This window comes from Equus asinus, chromosome 18 (assembly GCF_041296235.1).
Source record: "Equus asinus isolate D_3611 breed Donkey chromosome 18, EquAss-T2T_v2, whole genome shotgun sequence".
Classification (NCBI taxonomy): Eukaryota; Metazoa; Chordata; class Mammalia; order Perissodactyla; family Equidae; genus Equus; species Equus asinus.
Window position 1 is genome coordinate 14,100,010 of NC_091807.1, and position 26,969 is coordinate 14,126,978.

General features: G+C 38.9%; 1 long non-coding RNA gene across 1 annotated transcript in view; it reads left to right on the top strand.

Moving 5' to 3' along the window:
- The window catches only part of LOC139040957 (uncharacterized), a 58,330-nt gene extending 44,337 nt beyond the window's left edge, over nt 1-13,993 (top strand). The window contains exons 2-3 of the long non-coding RNA XR_011495282.1: nt 11,910-12,033; nt 13,134-13,993. This is a non-coding gene — a long non-coding RNA (uncharacterized lncRNA). The remainder of the gene's footprint in view (nt 1-11,909; nt 12,034-13,133) is intronic.
- Nucleotides 13,994-26,969: the final 12,976 nt, after the last annotated feature.

A 26,969-nucleotide genomic window follows, 5' to 3' on the forward strand; every position in this document is an offset into this window, starting at 1 on the left:
ACTATTCCTTCAGGTCATATTACTAGTGGGTTGAGTGTCACTCACTGTGGGGACTGGTCTCCATTAACTGAGGAACCTGCAAAAAAAAATCTCAGCTACTTTCCAGTGATGGGAGAAGCTCCCTAAACTTCTTGCCAATTCTCCTGTTTCCATCTCTTCTCCTCCCAAAACGCTTGCCTCCCAGCCACCATGCCCCACAGCCAGGCATAACCTCCTCTAGGAGGCTGTGTGAAGGTGGGAGTGGGATCTGCTGCATCTGGCAACTGCTGCTTTTGACTCTAGCAAAATCTCAGCTGAGTTAAGGGAACACAGAGGTCTGGAGACCTTTTCTTCTTTTTTGAGGAAGATTAGCCCTGAGCAAACAGCTGCTGCCAATCCTCCTCTTTTTGCTGAGGAAGACTCGCCCTGAGCTAACATCCGTGCCCAGCTTCTTCTACTTTATATGTGGGATACCTGCCACAGCGTGGCTTGACAAGCAGTGCATAGATCCACACCCGGGATCCAAACTGGGGAACCCTGGGCCACCCAAGCGGAATGTGCAAACTTAACCACTGTGCCACCAGGCTGGCTCCTGGAGACCTTTTCAAAATAGCAATAAAAATACACCCATAATTAGAAGGAACCAAAACAAATTAATTTCTTACTAAATTTTTCTGCCATATATATTTGATATGATTAGGATCATACCATACATGCAATTCTAAACCCTATTATTTTATTTACATTATAACTAAGTGTTTTTTGATGTTGTCAAAAACTCTAAGCAGATGTGATCAAGAGCTGTGTGGTGTGTAAGCACGAGTATGCGTCTGTGCATGTAGTATTGGGATAGGCAGCGTAATGTAGGAGTCACCAGGGGAAGCTGTGCAACTAGACAGTCTGGGTTGCAATCTCAGCTCTGCCACTTATTACCAGCATAATCTAGGTAAGTTACTGAACCTCACTAAACCTCAGTATCCTTCTGGAAAATGGGGGTGATAGCAGTATGTGTTCATACTGTTGTGAAAATTAGATGAGCCAATAAATGTAAAGTCTTGAGAAGAGTGTCTTGCTCACTGCAGAAATGCTGACTGTTATTTCAGTACCTTGTCCCGCTGTGTCATTAAGATAAGGGCTCTAAACAGCTGGTCCTCAGTTTGCATCTGACCTCTATCATCTGTGATCTTGAGTAAGTTACCTAGCTTTTCTGAGCTTCAGTTTTCTCATCTATAAAACAAATCATAGTACCACTTTTCAGGTTGTTAGGTTGATTAACTCCAACATTAAAGGTAAATTCTTTCACACAATTCTCAGCACAAATGAAGTGTTCAATATATTATGACTTAATCTTCCCACATCCCTTGTGCCTAACACAAAGCCTTCTAAATAGTAAGTTCTCAAAAACTATTTGCTGAATAGATGTTTATTGATTAAAGAGCTGGGTCACAATATACTTGTGTCAATGTAAAGCTTTATAAAAGATTCAGAAGGATACACACTAATTCCTTTAAAAAAAGCGCCAGCATGGAATGAGATTGGGGAGAGTTAAGAGGATTTCACTTTTTCTTTCCTTCAATTTTACAATGGAAATAAATTCATATTTTACTTTCATTAATTAAAACTAGTTTGAAAATAATTAAACCTGAAAATGAAAGGCAAGAACAGCATCTTGCAGAGTCCTGTATGGGTGGACGGTCACAATGCTATAGGTAGCATGAAGGAAGAAGCAGGACAGCACATGAATTCCAGATCTTTCCAAAAGGCTTCAGATCTGAATTTCTTTTGACTCTCCTTTCGAGCCCTAATACACAGGCCACCTAATATAGTCAGAATTGGTTTTTTCTGAATGAATGGTTTTCATATATATATGAATATATATAAATACCTATAAGATTTTCTCATAAGTTGGGCCAAAATTTTTTTAAAAGATTATTTTTACATCACCATTCAAGAGACGTAAATCCATCCTGGAGTAATATCTTGTTTTGACACAATCCTCTCCAAGTGAAAAGATTCCATTGTAATATACTCTATCAAAAGCCTCTTTGTGTTGAGATGAAGTGGTCAAAATTGCCTTGTGTGTCTATGGAAAAAGAGCTTAGCACAGTTGGCAAGATACGAATTTCCCAGGATTTGTCATTTCTCCGTATGCTGATGGTCTCCAGGGTCTTGCTCATGGCTGCACATGCGCATGGACCTGGTGAAGAGGTGACTGATTAGCTCTGCAGTAGACTCTCTTGGGTGGGTTAGGCCACCCCCAAGCAGCATCTGGCGGCAGGTGAAAGCATTGAGTCTGGAGCAGAGCATGATATCCATGGAAGGATTGATCATTCATTCCACCTGTCATATCCTGGTTGTAATGGGCTGGCCACTGGGTCTGTTCCCCTGTCTCCTTCTGCCAGGTCCCAGTTCCAACCAGCTTAGAGTTCAACCTTTCTCTTCTTATTGTACCTCATTCCTTTCTGTGAAGGAACCTGCCATTTGGCTGGAGGTGTGTTTGAAATTGTGGTCTGCGGCCTGGGACATTCAGGGGTCTCAGAGAAAGGAGAAAACCTCAGGTGACAAGCTGACATGAAGGTCTGTGTTCTTTTGCAAAGTGTCTTGTGAGTCTGAGTTTTCAGAGAAAATGTCACAAGTTAGAGCGGATGCCACAGTATCAAGTCAGAAAGAAAGGAAAACACTTGGGCTTAAGGGAACAACTCTTGGACAAGAAAAAGTTTGAAGAACAAAGCCAACTCATACAAAGTTGGAAGCTGATGAAATGTTACCTGATGATTTTCTATCCCTTTCTGGTGGCCCCCATCCCTCTAAAGCCTTGTTGTGGTGGAAAATGCACAGGACCGGAAGTCACACAGACATTGTTTCAAATTCTGGTGTTGCCATTTACTAGAGGGCTGACTTTGGTCATGTTCTTTTTCCTACAAGGTCCTCAGCTTCCTCATTTGCAAAAAGGGGATGAAAATATCTATCTCACAGGACTGTGGGGGAAGAATAATGACACAAAGTGGTTAGCATTTGGTAGACATTCAATAATAATAACCACAATTATGAGTAGCTTTTATGTACACTCAGAACTTAAGGCCCTCCCAGTCTCAGCCCCTCAGCTGAGGTCTACAAGCTGTCAACTGACTTTTTGGTTTAATAACAAGATTGAGGTGGTATTTTTTCACAGGTACTAGAGTTTAATAGAAGACATTTAAGAAATGGTTTCTCATTAATGTTGGTTAGAATGTAGAGAAATTACACCCCTTATACACTGCTGTTGGGAATGTAAAAGGCGGCAGCCACGACGAAAACAGTTTAGCGGTTCTTTGAAAAGATAAACACAGAATTGCCATATGACCCAGCAATTCTACTCCTTACGCAGCCAGAAAGATTGAAAACAGGGGCTCAGACAGATAATTGTATGCTAATGTTCATTACAGCATTACTCATAGTAGCCAAAAGGTGGAAACAACCCTACTATCCATCAATAGAAGAATAGATAAGCAAAATGTGTTATATACATATAATGGAATATTATTCAGTCATAAAAAGAAATGAGGTTCTGATACATGGCACAACATGGATAAACTTTGAAGACATTCTGCTAAGTGAAATAAACTGGACACAAAATGACAAATATTGTATGATTCCACTGGTATGAAATTTCTAGAACAGGCAAATTCATAGAGACAGAAAGTATATTAGAAGTTACCAGAGGCTGGAAGGTAGGGAGAATGAAAGTTACTGCATAATGGTCAAAGATTTTCTGTTTGGGGTGATGAGAAGTTTGGCAAATCGATAGTAGTGAGGGTTGTACCACATTGTGAATGTAATTAACGCCACTAAATTGTACACTTAAAAATACTTAAAATAGCAAATTTTGTTATATGTATTTTACCACCATAAAAATACTTTGCAAAATAAATACATAAATGTACAATTAAAATTTTTTTATAATTATAATTATAAAATTTTTAATATAAATTATTAATAATTTTAAATTATAAAATTATAATTATAAAATTTTTTGAATAGGTACACATAGTTCAAAAATAAAAGCAGTAAAGTATTTTTTAAAAGTATATAAAAATATAAAATGCATATAAAAATAAAAGAATAAAAGCAGTGGACATTGAGAATTCTTACTCCTCTTTCTAACCCCATCCATCTTCTTCCTTCCCCTCACTACTCTCCACAGGTAACCACTGTTAGTAGTTCCTTGAGTATCTTTTCAGTACATCTTATGCAAATAGCAAACAAGCATAAATATGAAATTTTATTCCCCTTTTCCATATATACATGTACTAACATATATGCGTTGTTCTATATTCTATATGCATCGTTTTCCATTTAAAGATACAACCTAGAGATGTTTCCATATCAGTATACACAGAGCCATCCTACTTTTTTGTAGTGCTGTCTGTTATTTCATTGTATGAATATACCATAGTCAATTTAACCAGTGATGGACTTAAGTTGTTTTGAAATTTTTATAGAGATTTTCGATATATGATTTTATGTATTTGTCATTCATATGTGCAGTTTTCACTGTAGAATCAGTTCCCAAGATTGGGATTTGTGGAATCAAATGGTAATTGCACTTGTAAATTTGATAGCTTTTCCTAAGTTTCCTCCAATAGAATGGCAACCACCAACAGTGCTATGAGTATACCTATTTGTCCAAAGATTAGCCAAAAAAAGTTAAATTTAATTTTTGCCCATCTCATTAGTAAAAAGCGATATCTGAATGTATTCTTAATTTATGTTACTTTTATTATGAGTATGGTTTAGCATCTTTTCAAATATTTAGAGGTCATTCATATTTCTTTTTCTTTTTTTTTTGAAAATTGCTTTCTTGTTTCTTTTTTTAAAGATTTTATTTTTCTTTTTTCTCCCCTAAGCCGTCTGTTACATAGTTGTATTTTTTTTTCATTTGTGGGTCCTTCTAGTTGTGGCATGTGGGATGCTGCCTCAGCATGGCTTGATGAGTGGTGCCATGTCTGCGCCCAGGATCCGAACCAGTAAAAGCCTGGGCCGCCAAAGTGCAGCGCACAAACTTAACCACTCGGCCACGGGGCCAGCCCCTTCTTTTTCTATTGATCCATAGGTTTCCAGAATTCAAAGGAATAAATAGTTAATGGCAGGGTTTCAGACCAGGACAAGTGGAAAAGAGATAATTAGGGGAACGGAGTCCATCTGATTCTCCCCACCCTCATCTCCATGATACCGTCTAGGCAGTTGCCTCTTAGAGCAAAAGCTGCTTTCAGATATCCTGGGGGGGTGGGGTGGGGGGTGGGTAGATGGGAGGAAGGGCACTGCTTTTGGCTGGAGGGGGTTGAGGTTTTAAGGAGAAGGCAGTCTGCCCTCTGTGTGCACTCCATCACAATTAGTATGAAGAGTCAATCAGCTGTGAGTCAATCAGCCTAATAAAATTACTTTGTCTAATGTCCTACCAACCTTTTCATGCAATTTCCAAAGAGGCGCCTGTGAAAATCTCCTCAAGAAAGATGATCACCTGAGCTTGCAGATTTCATGCTGTAGAGCTCCACAATTTCTTGGGAGAAACCACAAAGCCATTCAATCACTCCCTTTGAGATGAGAATAAATAACAACAATGCCACGTAAATAGTGTCAGTCGGCTGTGGGAGCAAGCTGTCATTTCCAGGAGAGGGATGTGGTTTTACATCCACGGGTGCAGCATATGATCATGTTAAAAAAATTTCAAAGATAGCAGAAATTCAAATGATTTGGTTTTGTCATTAAGCTTCCTGCAGGTGTTCTATTTAGATCAGATGCCACATTTGTGAACCAGAAGGAAAGAAGTGGGCTTTTACTTAATTCATTGAATCTCAAAGAAAATGAACATTTTTTTTTTTCCATGACAAACTGGAATTTTCCTCAGACGAGCTTGACATATTGCCTGTCTGTGGTCTAACTTGGTCTGAGAATGTCACTCCACTCTTCTAGAGTTGCCAGGATCAGAGGCCAAAAGGAAAAAGAATGGGGCTTTTCTAAGACTGCTGGATGATATCTTCCCCACAATCCATCCTGATGTGTCACTGCAAGTGTCCTGGTGACTAGGGTCAGAGAGGAAAACAAAAAGAGAGGCGTTCTTGAGACCAGAAATGGCTTCTGGTAAGATAAAATAACCAGGAACATGATGGCTTCAGGACATTTATAACCAACCTGGGCTGGATCAGCATTTCAAAGTTTTTAACCAAGAAATATTGATTTATGTTTATTATGCTTTATGGCACTTTAGAGCAATTTGTAACACTTACATTAAGGAATGGATGGGCCGGGAGAAAAGCCAATATGGGCACGAAAAAAGATGAAGTGCTGTCAGGAATAGCAACTTTCAAGCATCAGGTGCAATTTTTTGCTTTTGCATTTTATCTAAACTATTTAACATGAAGCAAGAAAATGATTATTGATTTTTAAGTTACACAAACAAAAAATGAGATAAGTTGAATAAACCTAAAGGAATTCTTAAAATACACACAGATATATATACACACACCTAGACATGCGTACATCCTCAACCGTTAAAACTAAAAAGCAAAAATAAAACCCTTCTCTATCTACTTATTTTCAAAATACATTTAAGTAACGTTATTATGTAAAAATAAAGGGAACAAATAGTACTGTATAAAATATGGGTTTTTATTTCAAATATGAGTTATTTTAATAAAAAACAAACAAATGCAGCAAAATACTATACATCTTTGCCAAGATAGTCACTCTTCTTCTCTAATAAGTTTTGATGAGTCAGGAAAGACTTTAGAGACCAGAGACATTTTCTTTGTATGTGTCCCATAAGAGCAGTTCCAGAATCTTAGCTTCAAGTAAACAAATGAAAATATGCAAAATAGTCTCAAGAGACCAAAGTAATGTGTATTGAAAAATAAAGTTTTACAGATGTAGAAGTTCATTCTTTTCATGATTATTTATTAACATCATCAATAGTTATTATTACGAAATACTTTCAGAGCTAGAAAGTTACCAAAAGCATTTATCTAATTCATTACTGTTATTATTAGCAATTTTAAACATTGAAACGGACATACAGCACATCTCCTTCAAAACAGCCTTGTTTTAAAGAACAGCCCAGGCTAAGATAAGGATAAAAAAGTAATTGGGAGTGAGATAGGTCACATTAAAATTTTTTAGGATGGATATAATTTTCAGTAACTTTAATTTGGAATTTTTCCTTTGGGAGAATGTTCATGACTACACAAGTCTTATAAGCATCATAGAAAAATCGAGTTTTGAGTTGAGTTTGTAAAGACTTAAGTAACATGATTTGTCAATATAAGGAGATGCAGTTCTAAGAAAGTGAAGTTAACATCAGACAGAAAGTGTGGGTTTGGTGGATGAGAAATGGAATAAGGAATCTCTGATAAAATTGATAATCGTAGCAGGAAGTCAGTATGATTTTAGAAGACAAAGTAATACTAGCAGAGGACGCTGAAGGCAATATTAAATATGACTTCAATGCATATGGACAAACAAAAACTTTGAAAGGGAGAAAGCTGGGATACAAGGATAAAGGAAAGAATATGACAGAATAGACCTTAAGAGAAATTGGTTCGGTTTGATTTGGGGGAAATCAGGTCCATATAGCGAAATAATATCTCCCCCAATTATCTAACTCCATGACTTTTCTCAGTCCAATAACTATGCTGAATTCCACTTAATGTTTTGTACTATGGAATTTAGACTGGCAGTCAAGGCCTTTCAAAGTGTGATCCTAATATAGTCTTCCAATGATATTTCCCCAAATTCTCCATCATTCCAGGCAATTATTCCATTTAGTCTTAAAACATTCAAAGGGCCTCTATGTATGGTAATGTGTATTCACTGACTGAGTTTTAATGGATACTTGTGTGGGGGACTGGCATTGGCCACCCCAAGATATGTCTCTTTGGCATGAGGATTATTTGGGGCTGGTTACTTTTAATAAACTGGGACAGGGAAGGAAGCTCTGAGGAGTGGAACTTGCTTACCCTTTGTTAAGAGACATTTACATTGTAAAGGAAATCTCCATCTGTAAAATTGTCTCCCTCTCTGTATCAGGAAGAAGGGGGGATGACCTTATCTCTAGAAACTCTTAATCAAAGGGGAAGGCAAGGACTTAAATATGCATTTGTTTATTGTGCTTGTCTGGTAACTTCCTGTAACTGACTCCCCCACCCCCAACATCCTCCTTTGTCTTTAGCTGGATATGATATTTAAGGTGGTGGCTTCAGCCATTTTGGTGAGTTGCTCAGCTTGCCTGAGCCTCTCCCATGTATACATGTTATAAAGCTTTGTTTAATTTTCTCCTGCTATTCTGTCTCATGTGAATTTAATTCGTTCTCTGGCCAGACGAACCCAGAGAGGGTAGAGGAAATGTCTTCCTCCCCTACACTTGGATGCTTCATCCACTTGTCAGTGTGCCTTCCCTCCCTCAGCTCCTGGAACCCTTGAACTTCATCACACATGGAGTCTCTCCATTAGAGTCCTGGTGCTCTTTGGGCAGCCCTCTTGGGTGGAGACTTTTGGAATGGCTCAAGGTCAGCTCCAATTGTCCCATGGGGAAATGAGCCTACTGGGGACAGTGCAGCTCCCTCCCAGGATTCTCTGTCTCATATTGCTCTGCCGCCAGCAGGCAGCTTTAGTCACTCCTGTGGCCTTTACATTTTTCAAGTCTATGTCTGGCCCCATTCCTTATTCCTGTGCTTCCTTCAACTACAGGGATACAAATCAGACTCTCCTCGCAAAGCTCAGACTTGGCTGGAGAAGGTGGGGGCAGAGCATTCTGACTACCCCTCCTTCAACCGTTCTCTTTTCTGGACTGGCTATGGTGACTCCCTGTGCTGGCAGAACCAGCCTCAATCCCTGGCATATCCTTTCCAGGGGGTCTGTCCCCTCACCTCTCTTGGGTATGTTTACTCTCAGCCTTTGGTGCCTCAGACAAAACTGAGTTTAATGTTCAGTTACACTTAAATATTTAAATGTATTGTCATTAAATAATATTACAGGTAGAAAGACTTTTTGGTGCTCTCTAGTATATGTCTTTCCAAAGAAAGAATCCTTTATTATGTTAGTCATTTGGCCTCAACTTAAATATATTGAGTTCATCACTTCTGTGGCAGTTTCATTGTGGGCTACCCCACATGGCTAGATTTTCCTTATGTTAATATACCATTTCTCTCAGTGTAATTTTGTCTTATCTGTCCTGGTTCTGTCCTCAGAAAAAACACTGAATTTTCAGTGTCAGCTCCTAGGATTGTTTCAGAATTCACTGCTGTGTAAAGATGGCTGGGTAGTCAGTTTGGAGAAAATGGCAGAAATAGGAAGAAGTGACTTAATTAACCAAACCCAGGGAAAAATGGTGGCCAAGAATCATATCATCAAGATATGGCAAAGACAATACAGGTGCAAGCAGGAATTAGGGATGACAGACAGAGTGACATTTTTTGTGAATGTGGTTGTGTGTATCAATGTGCTGCTTAATTCAGGGCCAAGAGCATGAGGACATGACTGTGGATGTACAGATAAGAGACTGTAATAGCATATCTAAATGAAGTCTCCAAAAATGAAGTAGGGTTGGCTTATAGCATTGTGTGCTTGGGTGGGGAAAGTGGGGATGCAGTTAGAGCAAAAAGCAAAACAATTAAGATATTTTATATTGCAATATTTCTTTAGGCAGTTGATGTATAATCATCCTCCTTTAGCAAGAACAAAAGAGCTTAAGGGAGCTGACCTGGCCATGATGGTGAGGTGGGAGTGAAAGTTGGTGCCCTGTGAAGCCAAAACTTGTAGAGAAATCCCTGCTGAGATCCTAACAGTTTAGCAGGAGCTTGAGGTTAAAAAACACTGAAGAGATTCCAGTGGACTGCTAAAATAGCAAGAGGCCTTAAAGCCAGGTTTGGGGAACTGAAAGTGCCAGAAGATTGAAAAGCTGAGAGTACCGGGTCAAGTAGGAAAGCCTGAGGGTGAGGCAAGTGTCTGTGATGAGTCTGATGCTCATAGTTGGATTCTAAGATCTCTGAACCATGACAATGAGTGGATCAGTTTCATTTAAAGGGCTGGGGGCAAGGCCTAAAGATCAGTTACTTTCACTGAGTCATTTCATTCAGCTTTCACTTGAAGTTTAGGAACAGAAAATTTCTGGAAATGGAGTAACCCCACTGTCCCAAATAGTCCACCTTGATAGGCATAATATTTTCCTGGTTGACTGTTTCTAACTTACTTGACAAAGAGGTAAAATGCCTTGTAGCACTGACCTGATCCCTTGAAACCTGAGTTTCTAGGCCTGCTTTAACTCTTCTAAGAGGTGGCAGTCTAGGTGGCCCAAGGAGGTCTTGATTATGAAAAGTTTTGCTCCAGGGCTAGTGATTGACTTTGGCCAATGTTGTTCCCTCAAGATATCAATGCTAGGAAGGAATTCCATACTCCCTTCAAAGTCAGAACCTTTCTGCAGGGTAGAGTAGACCAAGATCACAGTAAATGTTAGCCCAGCTTTTAAATGCCAGAACCTTACAGATGTGATAAGGACTGGACCGGGCAAATGCTTTCCTTTCCCAAAGATGTTGTTTCTGCCATAAATGTAGAAAAATGAAGAACAAGTCAATGGTAATCAGCAGTGGACCCCACAAATTACTGTACATCTCTAATCATCTTCAAGGACATTCCACCAATATTTAGTTTAGTATCACACCACCACTTTTGGCCAGACAAAACGTGGCCCAGAAACTTCATTTGAGTTCCTGAACACACATTTTTTAGGGTTGGTCCTGAGGTGGTGCTCTTGTCTTGTAAGACTAGATTCATTAAACAGATCAGGATCTTGTCTAGACAAATGATGATGAGCCCTTGATGGAAGGCACCTTGCTAGAAGAAGGACACCAGTCTAATGGCATTCAGAGCTGCTAAGGGATGTCTGGGTGTCTGCCTTTCATTCAGTGCCCTTCCAGACCCAGACAAGGTTGCAGGTGCCCCGAATACCCAATAATTCATTTGCCAGAGAAGCAAAAAGAGGCCACAGCCCCTGGATGGTGTGTCTTGTTTGGCTTGGTCTAATGGAATGGAGGAGAAGAGGAGGTAAGGTTCTCTTGCAGAAAGGGTAAGGATTTCTGCCAATGCACTGAAAACCAGGTGTGGAGAAATCATAACCAGAATCATGTAGCCACAGCATGAGACCCTGGCAGGGTCCAAGGATGGCTCATCTGAGTGTGGCGACCTGGGCTCAGATTACAGATAGAGAACGGCTGCCCTGCTGTGGGACTTGTGTGTAGCTGCTACATAGATGGATGATAATAGGAGGTGAGACATCACTTTGGGGTGACCAGAGAGAGGGCATTTCGACAGGTAGAGGAGCACCTCACTCAGACTCAGATAGCAGGGGTCTGGGAGATGACTGTAGCTGCTGAATAGGCTGAAAGTGAGAAATCAGGTCCTGCTTGAGCCCCTGAGAACAGAACGGAAGTGATGAGGGATGTAGATTCCAGTGGTGACACTGCTGGGGTCACAGCAACCAGAGAGGACAGCGTTCTTTTACCATCAGGAATTATCCAATTCTTCCCTTTGCCCATCTGTCGCCTTCTCCCCATGCTATCAGCTAGAGGAAATGTTTCATTGTTTTTAACAATAAAAATTGTGTTTAACTTGAGCTAGTTAGTTACCTGTCTTATTGGAATGCTTAGTTTATAAACAGGATTCCCCCCCCACCCCCACCCGCTCCCAGTAGTACTAGTTGCTTCTTCTTATTTCCATCTTTGTATCCAGAGATTCATTTTAGGCAAGATCGCAATTTGTATCAAAGAATGCCAATTTGTGACTTCTTTGCCAAAGAAAATCTTGCCAAATGGAGATCAGTTTTGAAAAACCAAAGATAAATGTACACGTCTTAAAGGTTTAATTGTATTATGTCCCTCTGTATACTTTGATTACTTTGACAGATGGGACCTTCACAATATACGCATTGTTCATCTAGAAACCCCATGAAGCTGTAACCTGAACCCCTTGTCCTGAGGCTACTGAAGGCGGCTCCATCCAATGGTGTCTGTGGACCCCAGTGGAGAGGTGAGTAAAGAGTTATTAAGCCACTTGATATTGCTTTTAGTGCACTGAAAAGTGGCTGGGCCATTTCAGGCCATAACAGTGTGGCGGTGTGCCCGACTGCCTACGTCAAGCAGTGTTTATAAATTAGAAATTACCAGCCATTTGGTTCCTTGCTGATCAGTCAGAGTCCTGGAAGACCGTGCCGACGTGCCTGGGGCAGAGTTGTTACTGGACCAAACAAAGCAGAGCTCTTGGTTAATCAGTCATGATTTGTCTATCTGGTGGTGTTTTTGGAAGAGATTTGAAAGTGTACATCTCTTTAATTGCAGTGCTATGTGGCTAATTATTCCAACTAAAAGCAAACATGAAAATAGTTCTTTGAAAGTTCTGTTGCCAAGCACAGAAACTGACCATAAAATTCACAGACAAAGACAGTCCCGTGTGATTATGTCTAGATATATTTCACCCATCTGGTCAAAAAAGGCTTGTTGACTAAGTGTCAGGCATGCAGCATGATCGGACGAGGCTCACCCCCCATTTTTTAATTGAGTCATTGCTAAGTACCTGCAACTATTTTAAGCCCTTTACATATATAAACAGATTTAATCTTCACAACAACCCTAGGGGGAAGGTATGGCTAATGATCCCATTTTACAGTTGAAAAAACTGAGGCTCGGAGAATTAAGCAAGTTTTCCAGAGTTCCCGCATCTAGCAAACCCATGGGGCTGTGACACGAATGCAGCAAACTCTGGAGACCGTTCTTGCATTTGTTTTTCCAGATGTCTTGACTACATGTCCACTGGTGCTAAATCCGGGGGCTAGTGACCACAATCTCCTCTGGATTTGCTTAGAGTTTCTAGGAGATTTCCAGATCCAGACAATCCCTCCAAGGCCCAGTTTTGCTCTCCAGGAAGGCTGGAGCAAACCTCAGCCTGAAGTCATTGTTGCTGAGCAGCTGCCTCCCATCCTCAGCCCTTCCCCATCCCCCGTGTGATCCATTCCCAAAGCCTAGGCTGAGTGTGGATGGGTGTTCCTGAAGTCAGGCCACCTTTCTCAGTTTCTCCCTCACTCCTCATCATCTTAAAAACCAGTCCTCATGGCTTTTCTATCCACTTCACAGACAGGTAACTGGCCACAGCCACTGCTTTGAGGTAATTGGAGACTGGGAAGAATAAAGTAAGAAGAGAAAATATTTTCACCAAAGGGAAAATGGCTAGAAAGAAACAATAAAACAGACTTTAAATTAAATGTGGCAGATTGAATACGTATTCTTCTCTCTCAAAAGCCCCCCAAATGACAAGAACAAAGTGAAGAGGAGCAGACAAAAAAGCAGATGAGTCATGGGGCAGTGGTAACTCACAGAGATTTGAGCTTTCTGGAAATTTACATGCTGAAGGAGAAAAGCCAAGAGTGACCACAGAACCTTGAAAAGGCTCAGGGACTGGAGGCACCAAGCAGCTCAGAAGGGGGAGGCAGGAGATGGCTAATCCCAGATGGATCTATGAAACATTGTAGGGAACAGTTGTTACCTCCCAATGCCTTTTCTCATCCACATACCTGGTCCGCTGTCCCTCTTGACTCTGGAAGAAATGAGAAGGTTATGATCAAGAGTCCCATCAAAGTGAAGCTCTGGACTGGTGGACCAGTGAGCTAACCACGGAAGGGAAGCCAGTACTGAAAATGAAGGCATTAGGTGGTTATCTGCATTCTAAATGGTGAGATGCCTGGGCCTCCCTCTCCCCTCCCTTCCCCCGGATATCCCAGATTACAGCTGCCAGGTTTACAGGTCACTTAGCAAGAGGATGGAGGACCAGCTTTAGCAGAATTTCCTAGGCTGAGAGAAAACACTTGCAATTCATAAACCTGGGCTCCCACAGCTTACTCTCAGCTCTTTAGAACCTCAGGCTGAAATGGACTGATATCCAGTGATTTGAGAAAAGCTGCTATTATTAAACATGGAATCCAAAACAGAAAAAAAAAGGACGTAGAGGAAACAAGAACAATGAAAACAAACTTCAAAATTTTAATTAATATAATCTGATAGTTAAGAGAAGAAATTGCATTTTTTTAGACAAGAACAGAAGATAATTAAGGGCATCTTTTGAGTAGGAGAATAAATAGAAAAAGAAATAGAGAATCAAAGAGAAAAGGTAAGAAAATTAGAGGATCAGTCAGGATATCCAAGAGATAGAAAAGAGGAGCTCCAGAAATTGAGAAAATAGAAAATCGAGGGTAGGAAATAATAAAAGAAAATTTCATAGAACTCCAGACATGAATTTTAAAATAGTTCCTGCATATAGCAAGAATTTAATAAATGTTTGGAGCACAAATTCTAAAGAATCCATTTATATACAATGTAACAAATGAAAAGGACCTCATCAGGAAAACCTGAGACAAAGAGAGTATCTTAAAAGCTTACAGACAAGCATTAGCATCCAAATGTTTTGGACTTCCTAACAGCTACCCTGGAGGCTAGAATTCAATGGAGCAAAACCTTCACAGATTTAAGGGAAAACAATTTACAACACAGAACTCTATAGAAAATCAAATTATAAATTAAGTTTGAGGATAGAAAGGACATTTTCAGACATGCAACAAAATTTCAAAATCATTATCCATCCCTTCTGCTCCCATACTCCTCAGACTTGCGCACTTTCTTGAGAGAATACTGGTGTATCAAGGGCAAATCAAGGGCACAAATCAAGGAAGACAAATGATTCAGGAACTGTGATCCAATGTGGGAGAGAAGCCGAGGGAATTCCCAAGATGAAGATGAAGGAAAGTACCAGGAAAATAACTGTGCTGAGGCTAATAGAGCCATCAGTCCAGATCAGAATGGGCAAACAGAGGGTTCTAGGATGAGGTTTCACCAAAAAACCCATAAAACCACCATGCATGACTGCATTTATACAGATTTAGAGTTCAGTCAGGCAGATTATGGATATGTTAATGATAGATTCAAGCAAATAAATGAGGCAATTACTAAATCCAGGAAAAACTAAGTTATGCAAGTAAGGGAATGTAGCTATGTTTTCTAGAAGTTTCCATGTGACTAAAAATTTAACATAAACATAACAAAGAAAATACCCAATATTTTAAAAGCATTATGGAGCTATCATGGAGAGATGGGGGAAAGAGAAGTATGTATGTTGGCAATGCGATCAGACTACTAAATCCTGGTCGTTTTTAGAATGAAGTAAATAGACAATTTATAAAATTGGAAAAAAGTCCAGAAATAGCAATATAAGCACATTATTTGGAAACATGGAGGTAAACGGCAGAGGAGACAGGCAAAACAATGGAAAGTCATCTTTCTCAGGCATAGAACTAGGCGATGGGAAGTATGGAACTATTCTTTTTACTTAAAAGAATTATGCCACTTGACTTTTTAAACCAAATACATATATTAGTTGGGAAGAAAATTTAAATTAGAAAGAAAGGGAAATAAAGAACAAGGGGAGAAAGGAAGGAGGGAGGTGAGGGAGGAATGAGGGAGGAAGGGAAGGAAGAAAGAAAGAGGAAAGGAAAAGACGGGAAGAACATAGCTTATCATTAGAAAAGTTCCCAAAGAACTGGTGCTGAGTGCTTGGGTTTTCAAAGGATGGAGGGATGAGTAGAGCAGGGTAGGAGTGATTTAGACAATCAGTGGGGATGTAGAGGGAGGGATTATGTAGCTGGAAGGAACAGAGATAGTCATTGAAGCAAATTTAGACGCAGTGCCTTCAAGGCATCTGGGAACCCAAAGAATAACGCCTTCATGGGAAATGAAAAGACATTCCCAAGATTTGATAATTGTATAAGGTCAGTGATGGTATAGAGGAGTTCTATCTTTATCAGGTTGGAAGTTTCATAGTTTAAAAAGAGTAGTAAATGGTCCTCTCTTGAAGTAGATGCAGCCCCACCCCATGAGCAAAAGACTTGTGAACAGACGGTAGTCATCTGCAAATTTGAAGGGTGCCTCTTCTCCCCAGTGAACACAGCCCCATGCCAGGGCACGTGGGTTGGTGAGCACAATGTGAGCAGAATTTCAGTCCTCTCATGCCCCCTTGGCTGAGGATTCCAAATTCACCCTCCAAGTTTCCAGTCCACACTCCTAAGCCTGATCTGTGGGGATCAGAAAACATAGCTGGCTTGTAGGCTGAAGAGGGTGATGTGTCTGCCCACCTCTGCCTGCTTCCAGGCTTCCAGGCACAATGCAGACTTGAGCTGTAAGAGGGAAGGAGTACTAACTAGGCACGAGTCTAGAATTTTATTACGATCCTCTACTCAATATTGTCGTTGATAAAATGAGATTATATTTGTAACTAAAAATGACTGGATGAGTTTTTATCATGTGAATACTCAAGGTGTCATCCAAGTGGCAAGAAAAAACAAGTTTTCAGGCCAGGTCTAAAAGGACACTGGACAAGAAATCAAAGTTGTTCTCTGTGTCCAGCTGGTGCATTAAAATAGTTATGGAATGATCTTATTATGTTAATGGAGGTATATCTATTACCATCAGTTACAAGAACAATTGAAGAAGGGTATCCATCTATTACTGTAAGTGCTGGGTATTATGCCTTAACACTTAAATATTGCCCAGCAAATATAACCACAACTTTATATACCCAAAAAGCAATTCAGAAGAGGCTATAAAAATTTAACATGATAAATGGAGAAAGTCAAATAACTCTTCAATGGTATCATATCACTATAACAGACTTAACTCCATTTTGAGTTTACTCAATCTAGTTTCACTTAAATCAAAAAAGTAGCTTTATTCATCATGTATTCAAGGAATATATGCATACATAAATTTCTTAAAATGTCAATAATGTTTCAAAAAGATCTCGGAAGTGCGATGATTTTTCAAGTTTCTACTATCTTCTGATAAGGGTGCATGAGCCCCCTGGCTTTTGAAACTAAATATATATATTTGGTTTTTAAAAACATCTTCATTGAGATATAATTCACGTATCACAAAATTCACCAAATTAAATGGTTTTAACATATTCAGAGATTTGAGTATCCATCACCACAATCTAAGTTTAAAACATTTTCATCACCCTCCCCAAATCCTTTCCCCATTAGCAGTCACTCTCCACACCCCACCCTACCCTGCCCATTCGTCGCACTGCAGTCTCCATTCTTTCGCTACAGAGATGCCTATTCTGGACTTTCATGTAAATGGAATCACACAATGTGTGATCTCTGGTGATGGCCTTCTTTCACCTAGCATAATGATTTCATGGTTCATCTCTGTTGTAGTGTGTATTACCACTTCATTCCTTTTTATTGCTAAATAATATTCTGTTATATGGACGTATCTTTTCATCAATAGATGGACTTTTGGGCTATTCCACTTTTCAGCTATTATGAGTAATACTTCTATGAACATTCATGTTTATGTTTTTGTGTAGATGTCTGTTTTCATTTCTCTTGGGTATATGTCTAGAAGTGAAATTTCCACCAGTAATGTATAAGGGTTCCAATTTTTCCACGTCTTTCCAACTTATTTTTCTTCTTTAATTTCTCCTCTTTCTTTTTCTCTCTCTTTCTCTCTCTCTTTCTTTCTCTCTTCTCTCTCTTTCCCTTCCTTCCTTCCATCCTTCCTTCCTTCCTTCCATCCTTCCTTCCTTCCTTTATAGCTCTCTCTCCCTCCCTCCCTCTCTCTTTCTCTCTTTCTTTTTCTCTATAGCCATCCTAATGGGTGTGGAGTGATGTCTCATTACTGTTTTCATTTACACTTTCCTAATAGATAATGATGTTAGCATTTTTCTTCTGCTTTGTGGCAAATTTGTATACCTTCTTTGGAGAAGTGACTATTCAAATCCTTTTTAAAGAGGATTTAAAAAACACTTTTAAATTGGATTATTTATCTTCTTATTGATTTGTAGGAGTTCTATATATTCTAAATGCCATTTCCTTATTAGATATATAATTTGCAAATATTTTATCCCATCCTGTGAGCTGTCTTTTCACTTTCTTGTTGGTATAATTTGCATCACAAAAGTTTTTAATTTTGATGTAGTCTAATTTATCTGCTTTTCCTTTTGTTGTTTATTCCTATATGAGTATTTATCAGTAATCACTTAATTTTGGTCTAACTAAATATGCCATTCAAAGAAAGGTAACTTGTAAAATAAAAAAAAATTTTAAAGAAGAAAAAAAAGAAATTAACTTCAAAAAAGAAAAAGGAAAAAGAAAGATGCCTTAGGATATCTAGCAGAAATTGCCCTAGAATATGTCAGGAGACCTCTGTTCTGGTCTACTCTGCACTCCTATTTGTTGGTGACCTTGGTTAAGGAATTACCCTCTCAGAGGATGTGTTCCAAAATAATAATATATGGACATACCACATAGGGCCCAACAAATATTTAAAAAACCCACCTATTATGTGTGCAGCCTTCTGTTAATGTGGACTTCAAAGGACAGGAGGGTCCCGAGGAAGTTTAATGCTAAACAAAATGTAGTTTCTGATATAAATGATCATATATGACAAGGGATGCTATCACTAGTGTGACAAAAGTATAAAGAAAATGTTATCGAAGGTTGGTCATTTCATTAAAGACATGTTTCCTTCACCCTTTTGGCTTGGCTAATGCTACACATCCTTCACAGTTCAGATAAGACATCATTTCTCTAGGAAGCCTTCTCCTCAAGGGAGCGGCTCTCCCACTGTTCTCATAGCACTGATAAGTCACCTACCATTTTGTCCTTGTGATAACCCTACTATAGTGATAAGATCATCCAATTTTAAAGATGAATAAACTGGTGATAGCTACAGTTATGGATTGAGCAACTATTGTGTGTCAGGGGTATGTTATGTGATCTATATGCATTCTATCCTCACCTCCCAATGTCATTATGAAATCATAGCATCACCAACCCAATCATAACAGATAAGGAAGCTGAGGCTGTGAAATGGTAAGCAACTTCCCCAAATGTATACAAGAGCTTTGGAGCCAATATTTGAACCCAAGTCTGACTCCAAAGCCACGGATTTTGGTGTTCTTTACTATAGTACTAACAGGTTTACAAGCAGGTGATGATTTTTCAAAAGAGATGGTAACCCTTACACTGTACATGAATTCTCCCATTTCATCCACTAAGGATCTCCATGTGCTTGTTCAGGCAAATAAATTATATTTCATGCATAATCAACATGACTGTTGAGGTTTTTCAGGACTCATTGGGAAATCATAATGAGAGTGAGATGAGGGTTGTCTTCTGCTTTACGTGTGTTCCTGAGTGTCCCAAATTAGACGGCTTCACCATGCGACTCTTACCAACTTTTCTCAGAGGATTCGTGTCTGAGAATTAAATATGCAGAGATTGCACATTAGCACAACACATCTTAAGAGGATGGTGACTTTTATTATAGATAAGAGGCAAATATTGGGAAATAGAAATATGTCTTTGGAACTGGAACCAGAAGGTAAAAGACGATTTTATGCTAACTATATTTATATTTGAAAATATAATGCATAAAACATAATACATATAAACGTAAAATATATTAAAGAATACGAATCTGATTGTATCGATGTCATAGCAAGTAACATGCTATATTTAGGAGTCTACCCACTCAAAATGAGACTGACTATGAATGTTACATTACTTCAATTGGTTTAGTATTTTTCTGGTATGTCATAATGATGAAAAAGTTATGATCATTTAATTACTAATTTCTCATAAGAAGTATCAATAGACTCAGAAAACTGAGTCTCATGGAGCATGTTCTTGCCCTGGATCATCAACAAGCGGTAAGAAAAGTCAATACTTTTTGTGTGCCTCCACGGTCCTAGTGTGTAGCATACGTGATCTAATGTGAAGTTCACAATAACTCAGTGAAGCAAATGTTGCTACCCTTTTTTTACAAATCAAGTAACTGAGGTTCAGAGAAGTCATTTAAACGGCTCAAAGTTCAGAGCTGATTAGGTGGCAAAGTGAGATTCATGTTGAAATCATGGCCCATCGCCCGTGCTTTTTCTACTAGACCATTTCTAGTCTCAGAATTCCTGGCCTCCAGCCCTTCACTTAAGACACTGGTTCAAGCTGCCTCTAGATAAGAAGGTAATGCGTTAAGACATGAAATGCTTACTTGGAGATTTTAGTCTTTTTCAGCAAGAATTAATTTATCAAGAACTGGAGCGAACTCAAGAGCTCCATTTTTGGATGATACTAACATAATCACCAAAAGTGGGTCCTCTCTTAGACAGTAATAATTACCGCAGGGGTAAAGGCCTCTTGTTCTGATTGCCAGTGTTTCTTCGGGATAATATTCCATCCTGCATTCATTAAGAAGTCATGTGACATTTCTTGTGACCTTTGACACCAAGCTCTGACCTTTCAGTGAACTATTCAGGGAGCACCCACTGACATCGAGCATTTTTCCTGCACCATTCCATGTTCTCTGGTTCTTAAACCGGAAAAGATAGCGTGATGTCCTTCATAAAAGCCTAAGAAATCAAAGGATCATGTTTTTAACTTTGTCCTAAAAGAATTTACGTTTTTGTGTGACAGATTTGTATATGATGACAAAAAGACAGACGTAGCCTGCAAAGATTCCTGTAAGAATCTGTAGAAAAACTGAAATCTTGGAATAATTTAAAAGCCAAGTTTGTGGCTGTAACGGTACTGTGACACTTGATGGGAACTGAGCAACTTTCCCGGGAGAGTCTTAAACAGAAACTGGGGATGACAGAAGGCCAGCCAGACACTCTTTCGAGCTTTACCTTCCCTACAGGCCTCCCAGATGAATCCCAGCCATTACCACATCATTGTCTCTTGGGACCTCCACATTTAGGTACTTTCCTCAGAAAACACCAATATGTCCTTGTTTTCCTGCTTTATCTGCTTCTTGCTGTGATCCTTTTATCATGCATTTCCCCATGCTCTAGGATCAACTGAGGTTTTGAAAACAGATTATCCAGCACCTTGTTCTTCTCCACAGCACCTCCTCTCCTCAAATGCCCCTCCCCCAGTACAGCCCAGACTCCCATCATTGGTGGGTAGAAGAGACTTGATCTGTGGTGAAAAAGGCCAGCCAAAGCCCCTGATGGAGAATCCAAGTGGCACATCTGGGTTACCATCACACAACTCACGCCACCCCACAAAATGTACTCGTCTTTACCACGCCCAAATTGATGCCTCTCAAAATTGCACCTTTCAGACATTAATTTTAAAGCAAGTATTACTGAGAACTAACTCTTCAAGCTGGTGCCTTCTATTGATTTCTTGGTGAAACAGCTTCCTTTCGTTTCCAAGAGAAGGTTTAAAAAAGATCAGGAAGGCATTAGACCAGGAACCCAAGAGTACACTGCTGTAGAGAGGTGGAAGGGCATCCACCAAGGCCACGATTTTGCATCAAGCCATCCCCTCTTTTACAGATGAGAGGACCAAAGCCCCAAGAAGTGAGGTGACCCAGGAGGGCCCTCCAACTGGGGAGGCCCAAACCCAGCCTCTTTCTCTGAGCTCTTTCTCTTACCTCTTCTCACCTAAGTATATTGAGAACTGTGGGGGATCCACCAGCAGAGACAGAGTAGTTCTCTTTATTGTGCAGTATGGTACGTGCACCCTGAAAGAATCATCTCTTTGGGCTTCCCATGTAAACAGAATGGAGCCATGGTGCCAGGGGAGTGAACTCATTGCTATGCATGCATAGACTGTGAGGAATAATGGTTTACTAGTGTGGGAAAAACACAAAGCAAGTGCTCTCCAACCTCTCTAAATCTTATTTCTTCATTGTTCAGGTGGGGATAATGAATCCTGCTTGCTTATTTCCCAGTTTGGTTGTGAAATTTTAAGGCGAGCTAGTGAGTGTACGGTATATTCTTATTTAACAACAAGCAGGCATTTATTTTAGAAATTCCTTTAGACCCACTAATAATCAAAATATTAAAGCTCCAGGACCGCCTGGATTCTGACCAATCTGAGTGACGTCCTGCTGTAAATTAGAATCCAGCTGTACCACCAGTGTCTACTGAGTGAAAACCAGACTTACCTTTAGGATTAAGATCACTTCCTAATTCCCCTACACATATAACCTCCTTGATATGATATTTACTGGAATGTCTATGTCTTACTGAGGTCCACTGGGCTTAGAAATTACTTTGGACTACTGTGCAACAATGCTTTGTGTTTGCCTATCAGATTTATTTGAATAAGGGCAATTCCTATCTAGTGGGTTCTTAATAAACGATGCTCCTTCCAGGGTTGTCAATTCCATTTTCTACTGAGTATCTGATATACTTCAGATACTTCTAGGTTTAAAATTATTTTTAGCACGTAAACATTTAGGACAAAAAAGATGCTCCAATAAAGGCACCAATGACAACAAAAGCAACAACAACAATAGCCACAAAACAGCAGGTTGTATGTAAAGCAGGTGGCAAAGAGAACTGACGCTAAAATAGCACACGGCCCAGGAATCTCAAGAGAGGCCCTGACTATTGGCAGTAGATGCGGATCCTTCAGTAATTACGGAGCTCAGTGACCTGAGAAAGAATCGGCAGTGAGAAAGCTTACCTCAGTCATGCTCCCTACCCCGTGCTCATGCCAGCTGGGGGCCCTGGGCTGGACTAAATCCTAGCAAGAATCTCATACCAGTGCAAACATTTCCACAGTACAGGGTATTTATTTTGGCTCCAAAGAAATGTAAGCATTTTTCAGAGTTCACAGGACATTAAAAACATGTTTAAACTTGGAGTATTGGCCTGCTGAAATGATCTCATATTGATGTATTTGTGGTGATTCAGGATCTCTTTTTGGTCATAGGGATTCCCCACCCTTAACATCTCATTCATTCTTCTACACTTATTGAAGAGGAGGTAGGGCAGGGAGGAGGAATAACTCAAAGACGGAGTCTGGCGTTATGCATCCCTTAATCACAGCACTGTTGTACCAAGGGCTGACTTGCAAGGAATTATCATCATGCTGCCCTTCCTGTACAAAAGTGATGCTAATGACCTGTGGAGAGTAAGGCCTATGCAGTGATTTGCTTTCTGGGGGGTGCTGGATTCTTCTACTCTCCCTTGACGTCTCAATGAGAGCAATGAAAGACGAGGGTGTGACCACAAAGACCAAGTGCTGTGCTCTGGCCTCATTAACACAGGGCTCAAACCAAATGAGTCCAACAATTTAGAGAAACAATTCCCTTTTCAACTACCAAAGAAGGCTGATCTGTGAAAATTACCTGCGAACTTTGTGCCAAATTAGGTACACAATAAAAATAGAGAGTTAGTTCCTCCCTACTCAAAGATGAAAAGTCTCAAATTGGGGGAGAGGGAGGAAGTCAAGTTTATAAAAGTAATTTCCAAATTTTTATTCAAAAATTTCAAAAATTGAGTGAATGTTGTGTTGAATATGTAGATATAATAGCTTTAACATTCAGGGAAATCTTCCAACTCTAAAAGTTTCTCATTCTAAAAGACATACTACATAATATCTTTCCTTGGAGAGACGTTTTCTTTCTGATACCTGTAGTCCTTTCCTTTAAGTAGAAAAGAAGTTTTCTGGCTCTAAGACACATGCATTCGTTTCGCATTCATTCATTTGTCAGACATCTACCAAGCTGGACACTGCTGGTGCATGAAAATAAATAAGTTGTCCTGTCCTCAGGGAACTTACAGTGTAGACGAGGATGGGTCATTAATTAACTCCCCAGTACAGCGTATTGAAAGTTTAACAAATGAAAGTATATTCTCTAGCTTTATTATCACACCAAAATGAGACGTCACAAAGTGCTATGAAGAATTGGGCTCAGTCTTCATATCCAGCACAGACTAAACACATTTCCGTGAGTGATGACTTATTTCCCTGATGCATGTGTGTTTATGAATGTAGCTTATCCCTACAAAAGTTTCCCTGACACCTAAAGAAGTTCAAAAGCAGGGATCGGCACCACAACAAACAGTATAATTTTCTTTTTTGGGCGAATATATACTATAGTCATTAGAGCATAGAATGGCTTGTCATATAAAAAAATACATAAGTCATGTTTACAGGGATTTAAAACAAAATGTCTTGGTCGTTTTGAAGTAATATAAGTGCTAAGTACATGCTGAATAATTCCAGGAGGTCTTTTCTTTTCTTTTTTTTTTTTTTTTTTGTAGTTGTATAATTTAAATGGTTCTTAATTTTAAAATGTTTTTTGGCCAACATATTTAATGTTGAAAAGTGGCTATTCAGCATGCAAGAGACTATAAGTATTTTTCATAAGAATTTTTATTATAAAGCAGCCTGCATTTTAAAAATTATTTACACAAAAGGCCCTAATGGATCTAGTAGTTTATCAGATCAATAATCAATGTTCTTAAAAGTCACTTAATTCAAATTTATGTAATCTGCATGATGAAAAGATCTTATATACATATTTACATCATAACTCCTAGTGATTTCTTCATAACTATTTTTGTCCCCAATGTCATCTTATGCACCATTATGATGGAAATATTTTTTAAGACCAACACAGCTAGAATATCAAAAGATATTGCGTAAACAAGTACATTAAAAGTCACCTAAGTCTGTGACAATGCCACTAAAATAAAAAATGTCCAGTTGAGCCTCCTTTCTTGTAATTTTCCTAATTATGAGCTCTAATGAGTCAAACACTGTGGTGTGAAGAGAGCAGGAAATTCAAAGAAAATTATAAAAGAGTTTACAATAAGATATTTCTAGTATCTTAGGTGTCTGTCAAAATGACTTATATGGCCTTTGTCAATCATTACACAGATAAGAGGAAATAAAAGCTGCCATGGCAACCACAAATTTTCCTAGAATCTATGGGCATGTGAGTCTGCTGTGTGCTTTTCAATATTTACAGAGTCAACTATCGTCTATCACAGTTTTATAAAATTGGTACCAGCTCAATACTGTGCACACATCAAGGGCCTTCGGGAAAAGTAAAGAACTCGTTAGAGTGGTCCCTACATCTCCAATTTATAATCCTCTTCAGACTATATGTTGTTCTTTGGGTTTTGAAAGAAGTAAATATCAAAACCCACTTCTTTTCCAGGTCCATCTTTGAGATGCATTTTTATTTCTGTGAGTTGTTCACCTAATTATTATTCTTTTCTCCAAAATAAGCCCGAGGGTAATTTGATACAGCCGGCCTCTTTGAGTTTCCCATAACCAAAACATATATACTGATATTTGTCCTGGACTGTAATAAATGCATGTTCTGCTCTTCTGACCACCACCCTACCCATGGGGAACCCCTGACAAGCAACTCTAAACCTTAAGAAATCTCTGATTTCTGATTACAGCCTCTTTAAGGATTATATAAAACTTATAATTCTTTATCTGGTTTTTCCTCTTCAAAACCAATCTCCAGTAAATGATATCACACACACAAAAGAACAAAATGTAAAAAATTTTGATATTTTTAATGACTTTCTTTTAACCTACTCCAACCCAAGCCAAGAACAAACTTTGTAATTGATGGCCGTCTCAGAAATGTTATATTATCAGTTCTTTCTCCCTCTCATTGGCTTCCCCCTTTTCATTTCTTCAAGAGCCCTGTAAATCATATGATTAACTTGCAAACCAAGACTGGTTGATGTGACTGAAAGAAATCTAATTGGAATACAATCGCCCCTACTGCTCTTAACATTTTTTTGTGCATCTAAATGTGATCTGAATTTCAGATATGGTTTTCTATTTGACATTTATTTTCCTCCAGCATATATGTGCTACATCTTTACATAAATAGGGTTGTTATCTTTTTCTGCCCTTTTGAACTCAACACTATAAATTAACTATTATCCTGCCAAAATAAATTTCTTTGCAGATTTTATGTATATAGAGGGTATTTCAATTTCATTTAAGAATAAATATTGACTTATTATGTCCCATAGAGTAATTTACTGATCCTTGAGAACAAAAACCACCAGTATAGCATCAAAAGGATTTTAGTGTTAATTTTAGAAATAATATTTCAACGTATTTTCTTCACTTAAGGGGATATATGATCGCTTATATCCGTAAAATAAGGAATCAGTTGGATCTGAGAGGATGGAAATCTGTTACTCAAAACATGTTATTATTAATTTTTATATTTAAAAAATTAAAATAAGTCCTTATTCAAAGCGAGAAAAGAAGTATGTGCCATTAAATTAACAGCATGCAGAAATATCCGTGATATCTACACTATTCCTAAGAAACAGCAGGGAATTTCATTGAAATTAGCAAGAATTACAACACATCTCACCTGCAAGGCGAAAAAGAGACAAAGCTGGGATGACATCAAGAACCATCAGGAAAACTATTTTATCATATATAATCAGACAACTCATGGAACATTAGTTAGTTTTTTTGACACTGTATGAGACTAAAGGTTTGCTGCTTCTTGTTGTTATTAGACTCTCCATGTTCTCCATTTGGTGTATTACTTTTGGTTTATACTAATTCCAGTGATCTGAAAATCATGGCCAAATTTGAGAGGTTAGGTGCCAAGAGCCCTGGACATTGGGTTACGGTTACCCAGGCAAGAGTAATTCTTCTGCTACTTTTGTGCACATTTCTGGTGCTTAACAAACCAGATGCTGAAAAACCATACTTGGCTAAGGAGGTGGATTTATGGCTGCTCAGGAATCTACCACACTGGGGCATGGGGCCTTTGTGGTTAAAGTCATCTAAATAACAATAAGGCGGTATCACAAAGCAGGAAACAGACCTTGGCTCGCTTCAGTTCTGGGCTATTGGGGTTTGGAGAGGGAAACTTATGTCTCCTGCCAGACACAATTTTTAAACATTTATAACTTGGTCACCCGTTATCACTTTAAACCACTTTGTCCATGAGGGGTGACACTTGTGTGGCAAGTCATATTTTATTATTAGGTGAAAACTTTTTTTGAACAAGTGAAAACATTTGTCTTTAATGGTGATTAAATGCCTGACAAGTTAGAATCTTTACAGAGAACAAAATGAGCTAAGTGCAAAAAGAAGTTTCTAATGCTGTTTCCAAAAATAAAGG